Consider the following 22,842-nt stretch of genomic DNA (forward strand, 5'->3'; position numbering starts at 1 on the left):
AAGTTTAAGTGCTCACTACTATACAAATTCAAATTTAAACGAGATGATATGTTTAAAAGTGTACATACATGATGTTTATAGACTTGGTTAAGTCATATCAATGTGTATTAACGAATGAATAAGAGCGCTATGTATGTAAATAATTAGAGGCACTGTGTGTGTGCGAATTTCTTTAACCGAGCACTATGAGTGCGAGATCGGTCAGTGGGCACTAAGTGTGTGAAGTGGAATTCATGTAAGACCTCGTTTGGGACGAAGGCATTGATTTGAGATAGTGTGTAAGACCATGTCTGGGACATGGCATCGGCTCGATATGTGAGAATATGTAAGACCATATCTAGGATATGGCATTGTAAAAGCTATATGTGCTATTGCTGAATGGACACTATTTTGTTAATCTTGTTCAAGAAATTATTTTGGTTAAGTTTCGACATTCGAAAGTTTGAAAGAATTTTTGATGAATGTTGATAATTTTGGATATACGAGTTATGCTCTAGAATAAATCTCATGCCAGTGTATTATATTAGGCTTTATGCCTATTCGACTGTATACGGGTAACGTTAACTATGATTGAATGTGTTAAATGAACTAAATGTTCAGGTACGTGGAAGTTGACTTTTCTTTTGGAAATGAGTTTAGTTGAATATTGAGATGTGATAAAGTTATAAAGGATATTTATTGGGATGTTTGAGTATATGTGTACTTTCGGCTAGGTTACAGCTCATTCATGAATGAATATGTGGGTTGACGATGTGAATTATACATGTTAATATGTGCCTAATATGTGTTTGAAATGCATTTGTGAATTAAATTAAGTGATTATTGCTTATGAAATCAAGAAAATGAGATATATGTGCATACTTGTAGAAATGTTTATGTATTTGTTTTAAGATAAGAAAATGATTCTATAGATCGATGCGAAATCAGTAATGAATTACAATTGCTATCGATGAGCTAATGTGTTATGGATATAATTCAATAAGAGGACGTTATCCTAAACTATGCATCGGTAGAAATTTTCGGGGACGAAAATCCCTAAAGGGGGGGAGAGTTGTGACATCCCTAAAGTGACCCTAGTCGGAAAGTGGTTTCGGGACCACGAAACCGAGTCTTATAAATAATTAAATGTTATATTCTGTGTTTATGATGTGAGTAATGCTTGTGTGATAGTTTCATACTTCAATTTGGTCAGTGTATGTGAAAATTATTAGTAGGGACTTATGTGAGACAATTTAGAAATATGCTAGGCAAGTGCTAAAGTGGCCTATTAGTATATGTGGGAAAGTTCTTGTCCTTGCATGTCAAATTAGCCAAACTATAGGTAGTGGCCGGCCATGCTACAAATTGTATAATCAAGTGTGAATTTTATATTAACTTTAATTAACTAGGTGCCATATTAGTATTGAGGATGGAATAAAATAAAAGGTTAGAAATAAAGTAAAGAAAAAGAAGGAAAGGGGTGAAAGAAACAAGTCTTTATTCTTGTTTCTTCTTGGCCGATTCTAAGAGGGAGAGAGGGAGCACCCATTCGACAATTCTAAGTCATGAATAAGGTGAGAAATTCATGTTAGCTTATGGATTTTTTTTAGCATATTTTGAGTTAGGTATTAAGTTCATTACATAGCCCATGACAAAATTTTTAGTTTCATGGTGTCTTGAGCATTTGGCCATGGGGGAAATTGGTAGGGGATAGATTGATGTTTTAAGGTTTAATAGAGTTTAAGCTAGTAAATACTTAATTTTTTGGTATTTATATGTGAAAGAGATGAACTTGAAATTTTTGAATTTACATGAATAAATCTTTTGGTTTGTCTTAGTATTAAATTGAAGGGAATGCCGTAGGTGCTTGAATGTACTAACTAGATATTGTTTTATATACATCTCTCAATAGGTTCGGCTTTGTGCATGAATTTAGGGGATTAAACCTTGAATGATGTTATGTATAGGTTTCGGCTATGAATCTTTGTGTTTAATTTCTTTATGTGTTGATGTTCAAATTGAAAAAGGGATGTTAGTTATGTTATAACATTTGCTTAATAATGAAAGGACATGAGCTTAAAGCTTGAGTAGCATTCGGTATTAGAGTAAGTTAAAATTTAGTTGAGTTGAGAAATGATTTCTCGAATGATCTAAAATAATATTCAGCCTAGGCTTGTAAACATGTCTAGTCGGTGTTAAATGTTTTACTTAGGAAAGATTATAAATTGAGTTTAGTGTTCAAGGAATATTTGGTTGGACACCTAGTGCCAAACGTGTTCAAACCCAACTTACCAAGTACATAAATACGATAATGCTATAATGGTAGACTTAATTGGAGTTCGGCATTTTGAGTGATGCGTTTGACTCTTGTGTCGATTTGGGACAATATGTGTATTATGTGAAACCAAATGATGTCTATGAAACCCTAATATGCAAGGTATTAAGCTAGTATTATGTTCGATGGGGCATGAGTAGAGCATGTGTATAATGCTTGAATAACTAGTTAATAAAATCATTCGCACTTAATTGTATAATATACATGTATTTAATCGAATAGCTAATTTGATAAGTTATTGAATAAGATCTATTTGTTTGAATCAAGCTCAAGGGCTAAGAGGGTCAAAGTCAGATAAAGGGAAAGAAAAGAAAAAGCAATCGAGTAGTCTATCCGCAACTATTCAAAATATCCGAGGTAAGTTATAAGTATTAAAGCCTATAATGTGATTGAGTATGATATGTCAAGCACATATTAAAAGAATCATAACTCTATTGTAAATTTTTATGCATATAGCCAAATGGCTATTATGAAGTATGGGTAAGTTATTGATATGATATGTTGCCAAATGGATATGATATTATGAAGCGCTAAAAGGATATGTCAGAAGAGTAAAATTGTGATAAACCTGCTCAGGACAGCAGCAGTAACGTGACTTTAGAAAATCACCATAAATTTATGGATTTGAATTAGAGGCTGAATGAGACATGAAATTAAAGCTTAATGAGTCTAGTTTCAAATGAAATCAAATACAACACATTTTGAATTCAGTAAAATGAGAAATTTGATTCGTAGCGAAGAGTGGTCAGATTAGTCAAACAGTGAAACAGGGGAAACTTTAAGAAAAATCTGGTATTGATAGGCCAAACATAAAATTCTGGAAATTTTATGGATGGAAGATATACGAGTCTATATTCAGGAAAAATTAACGTAAAGTGATTTGGAGTTTTGTAGCTCCAGTTATAAATAATTTAGTGACTATTGCTCAGGAAAAACAGCTTGTGCTGAATTTGAGATTATGTTGTGAACATTGATAAACTTGTTTTAGTTGCTCATAAGCTATTGATTAAACCCATACTTGAATTCTAAATCGTGATATTGTAAGTTTATGAGTATTCGGATATGAAATGATAGTAAGGCCTAATGGCCGATGTGATGAATGTGAAAGTGTATATATGTGATAAGGCCGAATGGCCGATGTGATGAATGTGAAAGTGTATATACGTGATAGGGCCGAATGGCCGATGTGATGAATGTGAAAGTGTATATACGTGATAGGGCCTAATGGCCGATGTGATGAATGTGAAAGTGTATATACGTGATAGGGCCTAATGGCCGATGTGATGAATGTGAAAGTGTATATAGGTGATAAGGCCGAATGGCCGATGTGATGAATGTGAAAGTGTATATACGTGATAGGGCCGAATGGCCGATGTGATGAATGTGAAAGTGTATATATATGTGATAGGGCCTAATGGCCGATGTGATGAATGTGAAAGTGTATATATATGTGATAAGGCCTAATGTCCGATGTGATGAATGTGAAAGTGTATATATGTGATAAGGCCTAATGGTCGATGTGATGAATGTGGAAGTGTATATATATGTGACAGGGCCGAGTGGCCAACGTGATGGATGTGAAAGTGTATAAATGTGATAAGTCCCGAAGGGCAATTGTGTCAGTACTATATCCGGGTTAAAACCCCGCAGGCTTTATGCGAGAATATCATCACTGATTAATGGCCTTAAGCTTCGTGCTCGTACTATATCCGAGCTCTAAAGACCCGATGACTACGTGTGGGGATTTTGTCCGGGTAAGACCCGATAACTTCGTGTGAAGATTATGTCCGGGTAAGACTTCGTAATAATAATTGCTTATAAATATATTCAATGCGAAAGGTTAAACAGGTATGTACTCCAAGTTTATGTGCGAGCTTGATTTGCACTAAATCATAAGGTAGTTATGTGATGCATACGAGAGCAATCTATGAGACTATTCCTATGATTATGTGACATCGGATCAGTGTGAGAGGTGATGTGAAATCATACGATGTATCTATGTCACATGAGCTCACTTTTATGTGAAAGTTTATCTGCCTATTGTATATGATGAGATGTGCAGATTCGGTAAAGGGATGGTATGCCCGAAGGAAGAGTGAAATAAAAATACGAACAACTATGTTATAATTTGATTGTTATCTGTTGACACTGCTTAAAACTTACTAAGCATTGTAATGCTTACTCCGTTTACTCTGTTTCCTCTGTTTTATAGATCTCATTGCGAAGCTATAGGCTCGGGGATCGTCAGCAACTAGTCACACTATCACTATCCACTGTTTGGTACTGCTATGTTTCGGATTGTCTTATGGCATGTATAAAATAGACTAGTGGCGGAAGAATATTTTGGTTAATGTGTATAGCCATGCGAAAATGGCTTATATATGTTTGAGCATAATGTTACAATCATTTGGTATGGAATGGTTAATCGCTATCATAATTTGTGCTATTTATGCTAAAAGGGCTAGTTGAATCATGGAAACTATGAAATAGGTAAAGTCTACCTTAAAGGCAGATGCTGGCAGCAGCAGTGATGTAGATTTGGAAAAATCACTAAAAATAGTAGGATTGGAATTAAATAGTGAATAAATTATGTAAACGAACCTCGATGAATCTATTTTCATAGGAAAGTAACGAAACGATCATATAGAGAGTATGTTAAGAGATATTCAGGTTCTAGTGAGACAGGGCCAGAACGGTTTCTGGATTCCCTGTTCCGACTTTGGAAATTCATTATAAATTAACCAGAGATAATTAGGAGTCATGCCATATATGTATAGATTCCTCTCTGAGTCTAGTTTCTATAGAAACAAACGGCATCAGTATTGAAGCTCTGTGCAGGGAGATATCCAAGTCGTAATGCGCAAAGGTCAGTGTAGTCGATCCCTGTAACATGGGAGACTTTGACTAATAAACTGTACTAATTGGCCCGACCAAAAATTCTAGAAAAAAATATGTAGATGGGAATATGAGTCTAGTTTCAGGAAAAATTTACGGAACTGGATTTTGAGTTTCAGAACTCAAGATATGATTTTTAAAGCGACTAGTATGCAGATTGGCAGGTTGTCCGGGAAATTTTTTTTTAGTGGTTTGAAGTCTGTTAACACCTCGTGTTTGACTCCGGCGACGGCCTCGGGTTCGGGGTGTTACAGTGTGACTTGAGCGTGCTGATCCGATCCTTTGACCCTCCTGTTAATCTACAAAGAGTAATAAACATTACAAGTAAGCTGACTATAGCTTAGTAAGTTCGTCGGCTTTAACTATAAATCTTACCAAATATTAGTTTTCCAAAATTCAAATCATATAGACATTTCAAGTAAGTTACTTTCATCCTGTAAGTCATAATCTCATTTTAAAAAAAATTTACTTAATTGAGCTCAATAATAATAATGATAACATTACTTACATTTCTTTTTCCACACATTACATTTACGACTTACCAACTTGTCCATTCAAGGAACGACTTACGGATTTGAGTACATCGTGATCTGAAGCCTGAAGTCTAGCTGAAGCACATAAGTGCTAAACGGAAGCCCAAAGGCTAACTGAAGCACACAAGTGTTAAACGGAAGCTCGAAGGCTAACTGAAGCACACAAGTGCTAAATGGAAGCCCCAAGGCTAACTGAAGCTCATCAGAGCTGAACTAAAACCCCAAAAGGGTTAACTGAAACTCATATGAGTTAATAGAAGCTCATAAGAGCTAAACGGAAAGAAAACACGAGAATTCACAACAAATGCTGAATCTCGGTTTACTTGGGTAATTTACCGTCAATTCATCTTTTTCACTGAACGATCGTACTCATTTCCTGCATTCCGTTCCTCCGAAATACTCAGTTCAATTTCGTAACTTTTGTACATAATTTACTTATTTTCAACAATTAACATACATAAATATTAATCACCATTCATAAAATAATATTGAAATTTAATAATTTAACCATACGAACTTACCTGGAACAATTTGCAATAGTTGTAGAGATTTCTAGAACTATTCCGAAATTTTCTCTTTTCCTCGTTTATCCTCGATTTCTTGATATGATGCAAAAATATGAAAAACCAGCTTATTCCAGGCCTCTTATGGCATTTTTAGCTGATGAGAAATAAGAAAAATGAAGAAAAACCTAGATAATTCCAATTTAGTCCTAACTTTATTTAGTTAGTCTTGGCAATATTTCAATTTTGCCCTTATTTTACTAATTTCCTGACTTTTTCTCAGCTATTCCCGTCCAAAATATCTCCCTTGGGAAAATTTGCTCTTTAGGTCCTTCCCAATTAGACACTTAAGCTATTTAATCACTTTCACAAGTTTTACACCTTTACAATTTAGTCCTTTTTATTTAATTAACCACCCAAACGATAAAATTTTCTAAATAAATTTTAACATTATATTACTAACACTCCATAAATATTTATAAAAATATTTTCAGCTCGGTTTTATGAGATCGAGATCTCGATACCTCGTTTTCAACTTAATTTATTTAATAATTTCTCTTTAAATTTTAATTTCACCTATTTAAAATATTTCTAACATCTCTCTCACTTCTAAATATTATTTTATTTTAATTTCCTAATCCTAGTCGTCGGATTTAGTGATCTCGAATCACTGTTCCTACACCGGTTTTAAGCTGTTACAACTCTCTCATCTTTAGGAAATTTCGTCCTCGAAATTTCTTACCTGAGAATAGATTTGGATACTGTGTTCTCATTGACTCTTCTGTTTCCCAGGTTGCTTCCTCCGAACCATGTCGATGCCATAATACTTTAACTAATGGTACCTTTTTATTCTGCAGTTCTTTAATTTGTCGAGCCAAAATCTTCACTTGTTCTTCTGAATAAGTCATATCTGACTGAAGCTCAATTTCTGTATGCGGAATCACATGTGAAGGGTTTGATCTATAACGTCTCAGCATAGTCACATGGAACACATTATGAATCTTCTCAAGTTCTTGAGGTAAAGCTAACCGATATGCTACAGAGCCGACTCTTTCAATAATCTCGTACGGTCCAAAAAATCTTGGACTTAGTTTTCCTTTTCTGCCAAATCGTAATACTTTTTTGCACAGCGACACCTTTAAGAACACTTGATCACCCACATTAAACTCTACTTCTCTTTTTCTCAAGTTAGCATATGATTTCTAACGACCCGAAGCAGCTTTCAGACAATCTCAGATAATCCGAACCTTTTCTTCAGTTTCCCGAATTAAATCGACCCCACTAACTTGGATTCACTCAATTCTAACCAATGCAATGGAGTCTTACATTTTCTTCCATATAAAGCTTCAAACGAAGCCATCTTTATGTTGGATTGATAGCTATTGTTGTAAGTAAATTCGGCCAGTGGTAAATACTTTTCCCAACTACTACCAAACTCAAGTATACAACATCTTAACATGTCTTCCAAAATCTAAATTACCCACTGTGATTGCCCATCAGTCTGAGGATGAAAAGCGGTACTAAAATTTAGCTTTGTGCCTAAAGCTTCCTGTAGTTTGCTCCAAAACCTCAATGTAAACCTTGGATCTCGATCCGCAATAATAGATGTTGGAACCCCATGTAATATCACAATCTCAAAGATATACAGTTCTGCTAACTTCTCTAGTGGAAAATCTGTTCTGACTGGAATAAAATGTGCTGATTTTTTCGATCTATCGACAATTACCCAGATTGAATCTTTCTTCTTCGGGGTCACAGGTAACCTGGATACAAAATCCATTGTAACATGTTCCCATTTCCACTCTAGAATCATAATAGGTTGTAACAAACTCGTTGGTACCTGATGTTCTGTTTTCACCTGGTGACATATTATACACTTTGCTACAAACTTACAAATTTCCCTTTTCATACTAGGCCACCAATACATCTATTTCAAATCACACTACATTTTTGTACTTCTAGGGTGAATAGAATACCTGCTACAGTGAGCTTCAGAAAGAATATCATTTTTCATGTCTGAATTATTTGGAACGCAAATTCTTTTACGATAGTATAACATACCATTTTATCAATAATATACTCTGAATCCTTCTTGTCTCGAGCTATTTGTTTCTTTAATACCAACTTCGAATCTTCATCGTGCAACTCCTGAATTCATTGGAAAAATACAGGTTTGGCTTTCAATTCCGCTATTACAGATCCATCTTCACTAACAGACAAATGGGCATTCGTTGACCAGACTGCAAACAGAGATGATTTCCAACTGAGTGCGTCAGCAACTATATTACCCTTCCCCGAATGGTAATCGATAACAAGGTCATAATCTTTTAATAACTCAAGCCATCTTCTCTATCTCAAATTCAACTCTTTCTGCGTCATCAAATACTTCAAACTTTTATGATCTGTATACACATAACATTTTTCACCATATAAATAGTGTCTCCAAATTTTCAAAGCAAAAACAATTGTAGGCAACTCCAAATCATGCGTAGGATAATTCTTCTCATGTGATTTTAACTGCCGAGAAGCATAGGCCACCACTTTTCCCAACTGCATCAGCACACAACCTAAACCATTCAAAGATACATCACTATATACAACATATAGCACACCTGATTCTGGTTGAGTCAACACTGGAGCTTTTGTCAACATTTTCTTCAACTAATCAAAACTTTGCTGGCATTCGTCAGACTACACAAACTCAACATTCTTCTGTAGCAATCGTGTCATAGGCGAAGCAATCATTGAGAAATTTTAAACAAAACGGCGATAATATCCAGTGAAACCCAGGAAACTTCAAACTTCCATTACATTCCTTGGAGTTTTCCAATTTACCACTGCAGATACTTTACTCGGATTTACTCGAATCCCTTCGGCTGAAACAATGTGACCCAGAAATCCAACCTCATGAAGCCAAAATTCACATTTGCTAAATTTTGAATATAATTGATTTTCTCGCAAAGTTTGTAGCACTATCCTTAAATGTTGAGCATGCTCGGGTTCTGTCTTTGAATAGATCAATATATCATCAATAAACACAACAACAAATCTATCCAAATAAGGCTGAAAAATCTGATTCATTAAGTCCATAAATGCAGCAGGGGCATTAGTTAAACCAAAAGGCAGTACCAGAAACTCGTAATGACCATACTGAGTTCTGAAGGCAGTTTTCGGCACATCACATTCTTTAACTTTCAGTTGATAATATTCGGATCGAAGATCTATCTTTGCAAATATAGCAGCACCTTTCAACTGATCAAACAAATCATCAATGTGAGGCAAAGGATATTTATTTTTAATTGTAACTCTGTTTAGCTGTCTGTAGTCTATGCACAACCTTAGAGATTCGTCTTTCTTTTTCACAAACAAGACTGGTACACCCCAAGGTGACATACTCAGTATTATAAACTCTTTGTCTAGTAATTCCTATAACTGTGTCTTCAGCTCTTTTAACTCAGCTGGTTCCACACAATATGGTGTCACTGATATAGGAGCTGTCCCCGGTACCACATCAATCACAAATTCAACTTCTCGATCTGGTGGTAAACCCGATAATTCTTTAGGAAATACATCAGGAAATTCATTAACAACCAACAACTATTCTAGTTTTGGTTCAGATCCTCGAGTATCAAGGATGTAAGCTAAAAATACTTCATTACCCTTCCGCATTAACCTCTGAGCTGAAAAAGCTGAAATATTTTGACAACATCATTTGAATTCTCAGGCTCAACAGAAAGTATATCACCTATCTAACATTTCAAACTGATTTGCTTCTCGCGACAATTTATCACAGCATCATGGTTTGTCAACCAATCCATTCCCAGTATAACATCAAATTCCCGAAAGGGTAGTAACATCAAATCAGCAGGGAACTCACAGCCTTTTATTTTCAGTGGATAATTTCGACACACTAAATTTACTATCACACTTTGTCCTAACGGATTAGTAACTTGAACATCATATTCAGTTGGTTCAATAAACAATTTCTTTTTTGATGCTAATACTGTGCAAATATAAGAATGTGTAGACCCTGGGTCAATTAATGCATATACAATAACATCACAGAGATAGAAAGTACTAGTAATAACGTCTGGAGCCATGGCTTCTTCTCTAGCTCAGATGTCGTATGTACGTGCTGGTGTTCAAACCTCTGACCGAGCAATAGAATCTTTTACACTCGAACAAGTAGCTCCTGCAGCACTGCTTTGACTCACACGTTTACTTCTCTGAGAAGTAGCCATCTGTTTTTCCTTTTGTTCTTCTTCATCTTTTTGTAACAGAGGACAATTCCGGATAAAATGATCAATGGCTCCACATTTGTAGCAAGCTCCTGCTTTACCTCTGCATTCACCCAAGTGGTATTTTCCACAGTGTTGACATTGAGACCTGGGAGTATTTTGTACACTGGCTTCACTAGCAACTAATCTGATTGATATTCCACGATCAAGTTGAGTTACTCTAGTCTTCGATCGTTCAGGTACCGATGTAGCTCGAATGAAATCCTTCTTAAACTTTTTAATCGGAAATGTTAAAAATGATTTGGAGGAGATTCTCTTATAAGATTATTTGTTTCTTCTTTCTTGTTGCATCTTTTTGTTGTACACTTCTTCCATCTTTTGAGCTCGATCTAATAAAACCAAAAATTCTCGAATTTTCGTACCACCTATCATCATTCTGATTTCATCATTCAGCCCTTCTTCAAATTGGACACACATGTCTTCTTCTGTAGGAACAATCTCTCGAGCATATCTGCTAAGATATACAAACTCTCTCTCATACTCAGCTACTGTCCGATTTCCCTGTCGAAGATCAAGAAATTCTCTCTTTTTCATGTCTAAATATCTTTTATCAACATATTTCTTTTTAAACTCAGCTTGGAAAAATTCCCAAGTAAGTTTCTCGGCTGGTACCACAGCTTCTATTGCCTCCCACCAGTGATATGTTTCTTATTTTAATAAGGAAACATCACACCTTAAATAGTCATCTAAAGAACAAGCCATTTCTTTAAAACCTCTTATCGTGCTCTGCAACCAATACTCCGCTTTTACTAGATCATCATCTGACCTACCTCGAAATTCTTCAGCTCCAAATTTTTTGAGTTTTTCTACCGGAGTTCTCTTACTTGATTTAGTTATCGGACAAGGAGGTGGAGGAGCAACCGATGGTCATACTGGTGGTACTGTAGGGGGAGAGGTTGTTGGGTCTGACTCCTTTCTTGCATCCTCTCATTATACCACTGATTCATTACTCCAATAATCATGTTTCTAAGTTCTTGTTCTCGCATCAAGGAAATTGGAACATCACTACCTGTCCCTTGTTTAGATGTCTGTACTTTATTATTTGCTTTTTCCTATTCAGGATGTTCAGGTCTATCCGAAATCTTTACAATCTATTAAAAAAAACAAGGGTTAAATCGGATCATACACATCACACTACCACAGATTTATATGGCATATATTTCTAAACATTTTACACATCACATCCATTCCGAGAATCGGCTAAACCAAAGCTCTGATACCAATAAATGTAACATTCCCTAACCCCAAACTATCACCAGAATAAGGTTACGAGGCATTACCGAACATATTGGTTAATTTACAAACAATTCATGAATAAACAACAAACATATTAAAATTAAATATTAAGTCTCTTTTATGAACCCTCGAGGCCTAAATCACGTATTATAAATGAATAGGACTTATTCAAGTATTCTGAATTTTTTTTTGTAATATAATTACTTTTTTAGTTTTTTGTTTATTTATTTTTTTATTATTATTATTATTAAAAAACTCAATATAACCCTTTTAGAAACATCTAACCTTCCATGTAATTTCAAATTTGCAACCAATTCAATACAAACAACAACTCAATAAATATAATCTTCATCCAAATCACATTCGTTTCATAACAATATCACTAGTCCTTATTTTATCTAACATTATATCCATTCATACTTTCAAGTAGTATTTAAACATCTTAGTTAATTTCCATTCATATCATATATCAACTTATATTAACTTAACTAATATATTCTTGATTAATACAAAATATAGTCATATAAGCTCCAATACATGCCATATAAACCATTTAAAGTATTTATAACAAAATCTACCAGAAAATCGAGATAGGTGACTTAAGCGTGATGATCCGATCCTCTGCCCTCTCGTTAATCTACAAAGAGCAATAAAAATTACAAGTAAGCTGACTATAGCTTAGTAAGTTCGTGCTTTAACTATAAATCTTACCAAATATTAGTTTTCCAAAATTCAAATCATATGGACATTTCAAGTAAGTTACTTTCATCTTGTAAGTCATAATTTCATTTATTTTTTTTTTACTTAATTGAGCTCAATAATAATAATGATAACATTACTTACATTTCTTTTTCCACACGTTACATTTACGACTTACCAACTTGTTCATTCAAGGAACGGCTTACTGATTTGAGTACATCGTGATCTGAAGCCCAAAGTCTAGTTGAAGCACATAAGTGCTAAACGGAAGCCCGAAGGCTAACTGAAGCACACAAGTGTTAAACAGAAGCCCGAAGGCTAACTGAAGCACACAAGTGCTAAATGAAAGCCCGAAGGCTAATTGAAGCTCATTAAAGCTGAACTGAAACCCCAAAAGGGTTAACTGAAACTCATATGAGTTAACAGGAGCTCGTAAGAGCTAAACAGAAAGCAAATACGAGAATTCGCAACAAATGCTGAATCTCGATTTACTTGGGTAATTTACCGTCAATTCATCTTTTTCACTGAACGATCGTACTCATTTCCTGCATTCCGTTCCTCTGAAATACTCAGTTCAATTTTGTAACTTTTGTAGATAATTTACTTATTTTCTATAATTAACATACATAAATATTAATCACCATTCATAAAATAATATTGAAATTTAATAATTTAACCATACGAACTTACCCGAAACAATTTGCAGTAGTTGTAGAGATTTCTGGAACTATTCTGAAATTTTCTCTTTTCCTCGTTTATCCTCGATTTCTTGATATGATGCAAAAATATGAAAAACCAATTTATTCCAGGCCTCCTATGGCATTTTTAGCTGATGAGAAAGAAGAAAAATGAAGAAAAACCTAGATAATTCCAATATAGTCCTAACTTTATTTAGTTAGTTTTGGCAATATTCCAATTTGCCCTTATTTCACTAATTTCCTGACTTTTTCTCAGCTATTGCCGTCCAAAATATCTCCCTTGGGAAAATTTTCTCTTTAGGTCCTTCCTCATTAGACACCTAAAGTTATTTAATCACTTTCACAAGTTTTACACCTTTACAATTTAGTCCTTTTTATTTAATTAACCACCCAAACGATAAAATTTTCTAACAAAATTTTAACATCATATTACTAACACTCCATAAATATTTATAAAAATATTTTTGGCTCAATTTTACGAGATCGAGGTCTTGATACCTCGTTTTTAACTAAATTTATTTAATAATTTCTCTTTAAATTTTAATTTCACCTATTTAAAATATTTCTAACATCTCTCTCACTTCTAAATATTATTTTATTTTAATTTCCTAATCCCAGTCGTCAGATTTAGTTATCTCGAATCACTGTTTTGACACTACTGAAACTTTAGGCTGTTACATCGATTGACTGACCTGGGAGTTCTTTAAGACCGCTTTCCAGAGGAAGTATGTGGGGGCCAGTTATGTGGATACCCGTAGGAGGGAGTTTCTAAATTTAACTTAAGGAGATAGATTGGTAGCCGAGTATGAGGCTGAATTTTTGAGCCTGAGTCGCTATGTGTGAAGTATGGTAGCGGCTGAGTATGAGCAATGTGTTCGCTTCGAGGATGGCCTCAGGGATAATTTGAGGGTTCTGATAGCTCCACAGAGGAGTGAGACTTTGCTGCATTGGTTGATAAGGCGAAGATCACCGAGGAAGTGAAAGGTGCTGAGCGCCAGAATCAAGAGAGAGGTAAGAGCAAAAGGGATTTAGAAGCCTAAGAAAAAGGGCAGAGTTGATGGGCTGATCAAAGTTGGGGCTCCTATTTCTGCTACTGGATAGCTATCGTGTACTGACTGTAGTAAACACCATCAGAGCGAGTGTTGGAAAAGAATCGGGGCTTGTTTGAGGTACGGTTCATTAGAGCACCATATTAAAGAGTGTCCGCGGAGGTCCAGTCAGATGCAAGCTCTGGGTACTGGTACTGCACCACCATCGAGAGTAGTTTAGTAGCCACCGAGAGGCCATGGTCAGGCCAGATGTGGTAATGGGATGGGCCGTGGTTAGAGAGCATCAGGCATAGGTGCTGGTCATATTAAGGCGAGATAGCCGGCTTTAGTTTATGTTGCATATCGCCAAGAGGATGGAGATGCTTCGGACGTCATCATGAATACGTTCTTTATTTATAATGTACTTTTTACTGCATTGATAGATATAGGATCCACTTATTCCTATATAGCCTGTACTGTGTTCAAGAACTTAAGTATCTTGGTTGAGAGCATTAAGAGTGAGGTGGTTGTACTGAGTTCGCTGAGACAATCGGTAAGGGTAAATAAGTTGTTTAGAGACATTCCTTTAAAGGTTCAAGTGGCTATTTTTCGGGCTGATCTGATAGAACTGCCTTTTGGAGAGTTTGACCTGATACTGGGAATGGACTGGTTGGTTAAGCACCGAGTGAGCTTGGATTGTGCCACAAAAAGGGTTGTATTGAGAACTGAGGAAGATAGTACGGTAGTCATAATTGGGGAATGTCAGAACTACTTATCGAATGTGATTTCTGTAATTAAGGGCGAAAAAGTTAGTTCGTAAAGGATGCGAGGCGTATCTGGCCTACAATAGTGTTTCAAATTCTGGGATTCTTCGGTTAAGGATATTAGAACGGTTAAGGACTTCAAAATATTTTTCCTGAAGAGCTACCTGGGTTACCTCCAAATCGTGAAGTAGAGTTTGGGATTGAGCTCCTTCCTGGTACGATTCTGGTGTCCATCACTCCCTATAGAATGGCACCGAAAGAGCTTATGGAGCTTAAGGCTCAGATTCAAGAGTTATTGGATCGTGGGTTCATACGCCCTAGTATGTCTCAGTGGGGAGCACTAGTTTTGTTCGTGAAAAAGAAGGATGGATCCATGTGTATGTGTATTGACTATCAAAAATTGAACAAGTTGACAATCAAGAATAAGTATCCCTTACCGAGGATAGATGATATGTTTGACCAGTTCTGAGGGTCTTCGGTGTTCTCTAAGATTGATCTTCGATCAAGATATCATCAGTTGAGGGTTAAGGAGACTGTTGTATACAAGACAACATTTAAGACTCGATACGGTCATTACAAGTTCCTAGTGATGCCATTTGGATTGACAAATGCACCAGCAGCCTTCATGGATCTGATGAACCGAGTGTTCCAACCTTATTTGGATCGAATCGTGGTAGTATTTATTGACGACATACTGGTGTATTCGAAGACTAATGATGAGCACGATGAGTACCTCAGAGTGGTTCTATAAGTTCTACGAGAGAAACAATTATATGCCAAGTTCAGTAAATATGAGTTCTGGTTACATGAAGTAGCGGTTTTAGGACATGTGGTTTCTACTGAGAGGATTAGAGTCAATCCTCGAAAGATTGAGGCTGTCTTGGATTGGAAGCAGCCTAAGATTGTATCTGAGATTTGTAGCTTTTTGGGACTTGTAAGGTACTATCGACATTTTGTAGAAGGGTTTTCACTGATTGCGGTTCCTTTAACTATGCTACTATGCAAGAATGTGCCATTTAACTGGACTGAGGCATAGCAAAAGAGCTTTGAGAAGCTCAAAATTGTACTGACTGGGGCCCCTGTTTTGATACAGCCAGAGTCTAAAAAGAGTTTACTGTCTTCCGTGATGTATCACATGTCGGTTTGAGATGTGTGTTGATGCAAGACGGTAAGGTGGTAGCGTATGCTTCTTGTCAAATTAAGACTCATAAGGCAAATTATCCGATGCATGACCTAGATTTGGCCGCTGTGGTATTTGTACTAAAAATCTGGAGGCATTATCTGTATAGTGAGAAGTGTATCATCTACACAGATCACAAGAGCGTCAAGTATCTCCTCACTCAAAAGGAGCTAAATCTTAGACAACGTAGATGGATTGAGTTGCTTAATGACTATAACTATACGATTGAATACCACCTTGGTAAGGCCAATGTGGTGGCCGACGCCCTGAGCCATAAGGTTATGACTGATTTGAGGGCTATGTTTGCTCGCCTGAGTTTATTTGATGATGGAAGTTTGCTAGCTGAGCTTCAGGTTAAGCCTACGTGGATTGAGCAGATTAAAGGTAAGCAGTTGAAAGACGAATTGTTGGGTCTTCGTTTCTGACAGGTTGAGAATGGGCTTACTAAGGACTTTAGACTGAATAGCGAAGGGGTACTCTGTTTTCGTGGGAGAATTTGTGTATCGAAAGACATTGAATTGAGGCAGTTGATACTGAGATAGGTGCATAGTAACCCTTATGCTATGCATCCTGGCGGAAATAAGATGTACCAAGACCTGCGTAGTTATACTGGTGGCTAAGACTTAAACGAGAGGTTACCGATTTTGTGGGTAAATGTCTAACTTGCCAGCAGGTTAAGGCTAAGCATCAGTTACCTTCAAGGTTGTTGTAGCGGGTTAAGATTCCACTTTGGAAGCAGAAGCGAGTGAAAATAGACTTTGTTAGTGGGTTACCCCTCACACCCATTAAAAAGGATTCTGTATGGGTCATCGTGTATCGATTGACCAAGTCCACCCATTTCATACCGATTCGTATTGATTACTCACTGTAGAAGCTGGCTAAACTATATGTGTCTGAGATAGTGAGACTGCATGGGGTATCAATTTCGATCATCTTTGATAGAGATCCTCGCTTCATATCTTGTTCTAGAAAAAGCTACATGAGGTTCTGGGTTTAAGGATAGACTTCAGTACTACTTTCCAGCCTCAAACAGATGGTCAATCTGAGAGGGTGATTTAGATACTGGAGGATATGTTGAGTAGCTGTGTGATTGACTTTCGAGGCAATTGAGAGGAGTATTTGTCGTTGGCAGAGTTCGCTTACAATAATAGCTACCAGTCTAGTATACAAATGGCACCTTACGAGGCACTTTATGGTCGTAAGTGTCGCACTCCTTTTATGCTAGACTGAGTTGGGCAAGCGATGAACTCTGGGTCCGGAACTGGTTTTTGATACTAAGGATAAGGTTAGATTGATACAGGATCGACTGAAAGCGGCATCCGGTAGACAAAAGTCTTATGCAGACTTGAAGTGACGCAAGATCAAGTATTCTGTGGGAGACTCCATTTTTCTTAAGATCTCGCCATGAAAGAAGGTACTAAGATTTGGTCGTAAGGGCAACTTGAGCCCTAAGTTTATTGGACCCTATCGCATACTGAAACGAGTGGGACCAGTTGCCTACCAGTTAGAGCTACCTCCAGAGTTAGACCGGATTCATGATGTTTTCCACGTATCGATGTTAAGTGCTATCGCTCTGATCCCACGCATATTGTTCCTGTAGAGGAGATCGAGGTTAGGCCAGATCTAACCTTCGAGGAGGAGCTGGTTCAGATATTGGATTGCAACGTAAATATTCTGAGGAGAAAATCTATTCCACTGGTTAAAGTCCTATGGCGTAATCATAGCACGGAGGAAGGTACGTGGGAGCCTGAGGATGCAATGCGTCAATAGTATCCTCATCTGTTCTAATCAAGTAAATTTCGAGGCCTAAATTTTCTTTTAGGGGGATAGAGTTGTAACGCCCAAAAAATCTCATATTTATGTTCTATTAAAATATGACACAATTGTGTATTTGCTTCAGTGGTTAAGTGTTCTGGGTGTGGGTGAGAGGTCTCAAGTTCAAGCTATAGCTTGGAAAAATTTTGATATTTTATTGAATTAAGCTTTAAACTTGATTAGTGGGTTTATATTTGGTTATTTGTAATTTTATATCAGAATGGGCCTGTTGGTTTGGTGGTTAGTGGAATGTTGGAGTGTTGAAGGTCCTGTGTTCGATTCTCTGCATTGGTGAGGGATAGTGTTTTTCTGTCTAGTTCTCGGCTAAAGTTGTTCTATGGTTGGACTCTGAGTAGTGGAGTGTTGGATGGAGAAAAGTAAGGGGAGTTGGGATAGGGGGTTAACATAATTTTTTTTTCAGTTTTCTCTTTCTGCAAAATTCTGCTCTCTTCTCCCCCTCTCTTTGTCGAATTCCATATCTCCCTCCCTCTTTTTTTGTGGTTTTACTCAAGTTCATCTCTTCTGCTGTGCTGCGCATAATCCGAGTCGTTCGGTAAGTTTGGTTTCTAATTGATCTTAACGGTTTCTTCTGAATATTGGTTAAAAAGGGGTTCGACTGGTTTGTAGATGTTAATCGGAGGGTTAATTATCGTTCATCGGTGTTCTAAGGGTGTGGAATTCCCGTAATTCGATAGAAGGTAATGGTTTTTCTCTCGAAAGAGGAATATTCCCTTTCGGGTTTAGTTTAGTCCGTTTGATTAAATGATAAACTTTTTGAAATTGGTAAATTATAGGTTCTGGAGTGCTCGGGGACCGGTTTAGCATCAATCGAAACCAGGTGTATACTCGATTGCATAGAAAATGAGGGTTCGAAAAAAGCTAAAAACCTCACTGTCGACTCCACATGGGCGTGTGGTCGCCTGTGTGCTATAACACGGGCTTGTGATCGACGAGGCCAGGCCATGCGCACCAGACACGGCCATGTAGTGGCCAGGTAGGCCGTGTGCAACATACAGGCTCGACCGATTTGGGCCGTGAAGGCCCACACTGGTAAGCCACACGGTCGTGTGAGATTCGGGGATCACACGACTAAGGCCAATTTGAGCCGTGTGGGCCACACGGGCGTGTGAGCCCATTTTCACTGATTTGGTACCAAGGATGCACTGGTCACCCAAAACGACTGTGAACCTACTGCAGGGTCGGTAAGCTGACCTAGACCCCTAATTGAATGAAATGACTGTATGATTGATTTATATGTATAAATGTTACCGAGCATGATGATGTTTCACTGAACTGATATTGTATGTACCGCTACTATATTATAACATGTCATAACTGTATATTGCATTGTATTGGGTTGGGGGTTGATATTGCTCGGAGGAAGTGTACTGAAAGGCCTCGAGCCTAATTTACTGGCAGCTCAACTGCAAACTATTGTCTAGTGCTGCACTTGGTACGTCTTGGAGTGTAGGGATGGGTGGGTTGATTATATCCCTACATGGAGTGTAGGGTTAGACAAAGATGGTGTGTAGAGGCTGGCTGGGTAGGATTTTGTGACTACATATCTGATACTGTTACTAATACGTTGATGGGCTAAGGCCCAACTGGATGACTGATTCTGTACCGAGATGGGTTAAGGCCAAACTGAAACCGATACTGTTACTGAAAATGGCTTAAGCCCAGACTATGATCATGTGCATACTATCTGTTGTTTATAAGGGGATTACACACTAAGTTTACGTAAACTCACCCTTTCAGTTTAATCTGTACAGGTAATCCCCAGACTTGACGGATTGGTGCACCGGAGGACTCGATGGTGGCCACACGACCTCTTTAACACTGTTTTGCACTTATTTATGATTTTAGATTTTATTTGGGTATTTTATTGTAAATATGGCCTCTACTGATTTTTATCTTGGTTTGGGATTTGTTTATTTATTGATTATGGTTTATAACTGCTAATAGTAGGAAAACTCGGGTTTTCAAAAGGAAACAAACATTTTAACAAAATACTCACCAATACGCAAACTGTTTTAAAAGCTTTCGCATTGGATACACGTTTTGAAAACTTTCGACTGATTAAATGATACGATTTTAGAATTAATAAGTAATAATGAAAAGTTTCTATACGGAAAATTATTTTAGGCAAAGTTATGGTTTCCAAACACACTACCATGTGACGTCGTCTGATCCAGCCATAACGTCCAAGTTGGGTTTGGGGTGTTACATGAATCTCGTAGGGATCCTCTATAAATGTCTTTTAGCTTTCCAATCAATATGATTTGATCTCTAATCAATCCCAACTTTTTTACTTTTGAGCTTAAAGAAAAAAGGAACTCTCTTAGTTGAGGCCTCAAGGGCCTAAGCTTCCTTCTCTATAATTAAATATTTTTATACAAACTAATTCTAATCCATTCATTCTATTAGACATTTAATTGTAAAATATTTTTCACTCCAAATAATTTAACAATTATCATCTTTTAATTTAATTATCTGCTTTGGACTCAATTTGTAAAGACCCAAATTTTCTATGTCGAAAAATTTGGTGTTGGTCGAATTTCTCAAACCGAAATTTTTCAAGAAGTTAACCGAAAGGTATCCGAGAGTGGATACAATAGAGGATTATAGTCTAATAAATTAGCATTTTGGCATTAACTAGAATTAATATTGAGATTTTTAGTAATTAAAGCTTAGAAACTAAATTGTCATATTAGCAAAATTAGTGGGGTCAATGTGTGAAACCTAGGAAAAATAATTTTGGTAAGGGAAGGTCATTAATAGGTAAATAACCTAAGTCTATCTAGGAAAATTTCCCATTTAGAAATTGCAAGAGGAAGGAACGGTGATATTTGAATATTTAGGAGTGTCTAATGTTGATTCTAACGTTAGATTTCAAGTTTGGATAGATTAGATTTGAATTCTTTTGAGTTTAGATTAAAAAAGAGAAAATGTCTTGCTATATTGAATTTCATCTCGTTGATAATTGTAGGTGTTTTTAATGTTTGAAATATATTTTCTAACTTTGTTATGCCTTTTTGATTGGTCATTGTAGCCAAGATATCAAAGGCTAAAGGAAAGAAAAAATTAAATCATGGTGTGATGATTTTCAATTTGTGCTAGCTTAATTTAAATTTCGTAATGTAGACTCAATTAAGTAATTTAGCTTAGATTGGCAAATGATAATGATATGCTGGTGATTACATAATTTTTATTAAAACATGGTTCAAATGGATTTATGTATGGTGAGTGTGCTTAAAATGGATTTATGGAAATGCATAAGGTTGCTTTGTATTGAAATTGTGGTTATGATTCTAATAATTGCAAATTGTGAATATATAATAAAATTTGGTATTGTTCGATGTCGTTTGGTTGACCATATAAGTGTGCTTGTGATACTTGACAATGTATGTCTTGGTTTTTGCCTTTAAGAGCAAGGCTTTGAATCTTGATTTATAAAACACTAGTTACGCTTGATTAATGTTTCTAAAATATAAATTAATACTAAATGTCCTATTAAACAATATTAAAAATGGTTCAGGTATAATTGGATTTGTTTTTTTTATGTAAGAAGATTTGACAATTATGTGCATTCTATTGGCGCTTGTATGTGTATTAGTATATACATTTTTGCACTTGTGTGCAGCACTATGGAGTATTAGGGGAACATGTTTGCACGTATCAGAGCATTTATGCCTGTTTAACACTTGTGCCCACTATTGTGGAGTGTTAGAGGTTTATATATGTATCTGCTTTTGATCTCATAATTGGTTAATAAGGGCTGATAATTAATATGAATTATTCTAAAATGGTGCAATCGAGCATTAAACGCGAACGAGTATGGTTTGTGGAAAGCATGATGATGTCGATTAAGATAATTATTATACATACTCGAATTATAAAACTTATTTGATCCATGAAAGAGTAAATTGTTTTATGTTGGAAAATGTTACTATAACAATCACATAGGGTATAATTTAATTATACTTGTTATAGAAAAATGTGAATTACGATATATAATAGGAAATGAACTTGATGTTAAGATGTAGTGCCTTAAATGTAGTGTATTCGTCATTTTGTACTTGTAATTTTTTGAACAAAATTGTTTAAATAAAATTCCATTACTCATTAATATCATTTGTATTTGTCCTCAACGGTGTTTGCACGCAACGCAAAACATAAGCAAATATTGGCTCTTTGATTTTCTAATGACTAACTAATATTATGTTGTATTATGTGGTTGAATCATAATACGAGAAGACAAGTAGATAATCTAAACAGTTCGTAGTCTAATCGAAATTCAACAAATTGATTGAAAGACTATTATGTCATCTATCATGTCCAATTGAGGAGATATCTTATCTTGGGTATTGAAACGGATGACTCACAAAAGATAGAAACATAAATGTGGTTGTCTTGATTAACAATACATAAAATAAGAACCAAGTTGAGTTGGCCTAAATTCATTTTCAGATTTATTCACTTACGATGTTCATAGTGTGGTATATCTTAATCTTGAGTAGATAATGAAATATGTATGTATGACTCATATACTTGATGTATTAAAAGCTTGAGTTCAAATAGATAAGGAATAGAAAGCTTGTACATTAGGTATAAAACTTTTGCATGATGTAGCATCATTCCACAACGATAAAATCATTACCCTATAAGGATAAATAATATCCTCTCATTGGCATTACATGGTTGTTAAAAAAGGAACGTAGCCACATATCATTTGTCATAAGATAAATTATTTAATTATTATGTGTTAGTAATTGAATTTTTCATATCAGAAGATATAATGGATACCATGATATAAATAGGATCTTATTGGAAGAACAAATTTTATCCTAAAGAGATTAAGGATATTCTAAAAAGGAAC

The sequence above is a fragment of the Gossypium hirsutum genome, chromosome A10 (genome assembly GCF_007990345.1).
Source record: "Gossypium hirsutum isolate 1008001.06 chromosome A10, Gossypium_hirsutum_v2.1, whole genome shotgun sequence".
NCBI lineage: Eukaryota > Viridiplantae > Streptophyta > Magnoliopsida > Malvales > Malvaceae > Gossypium > Gossypium hirsutum.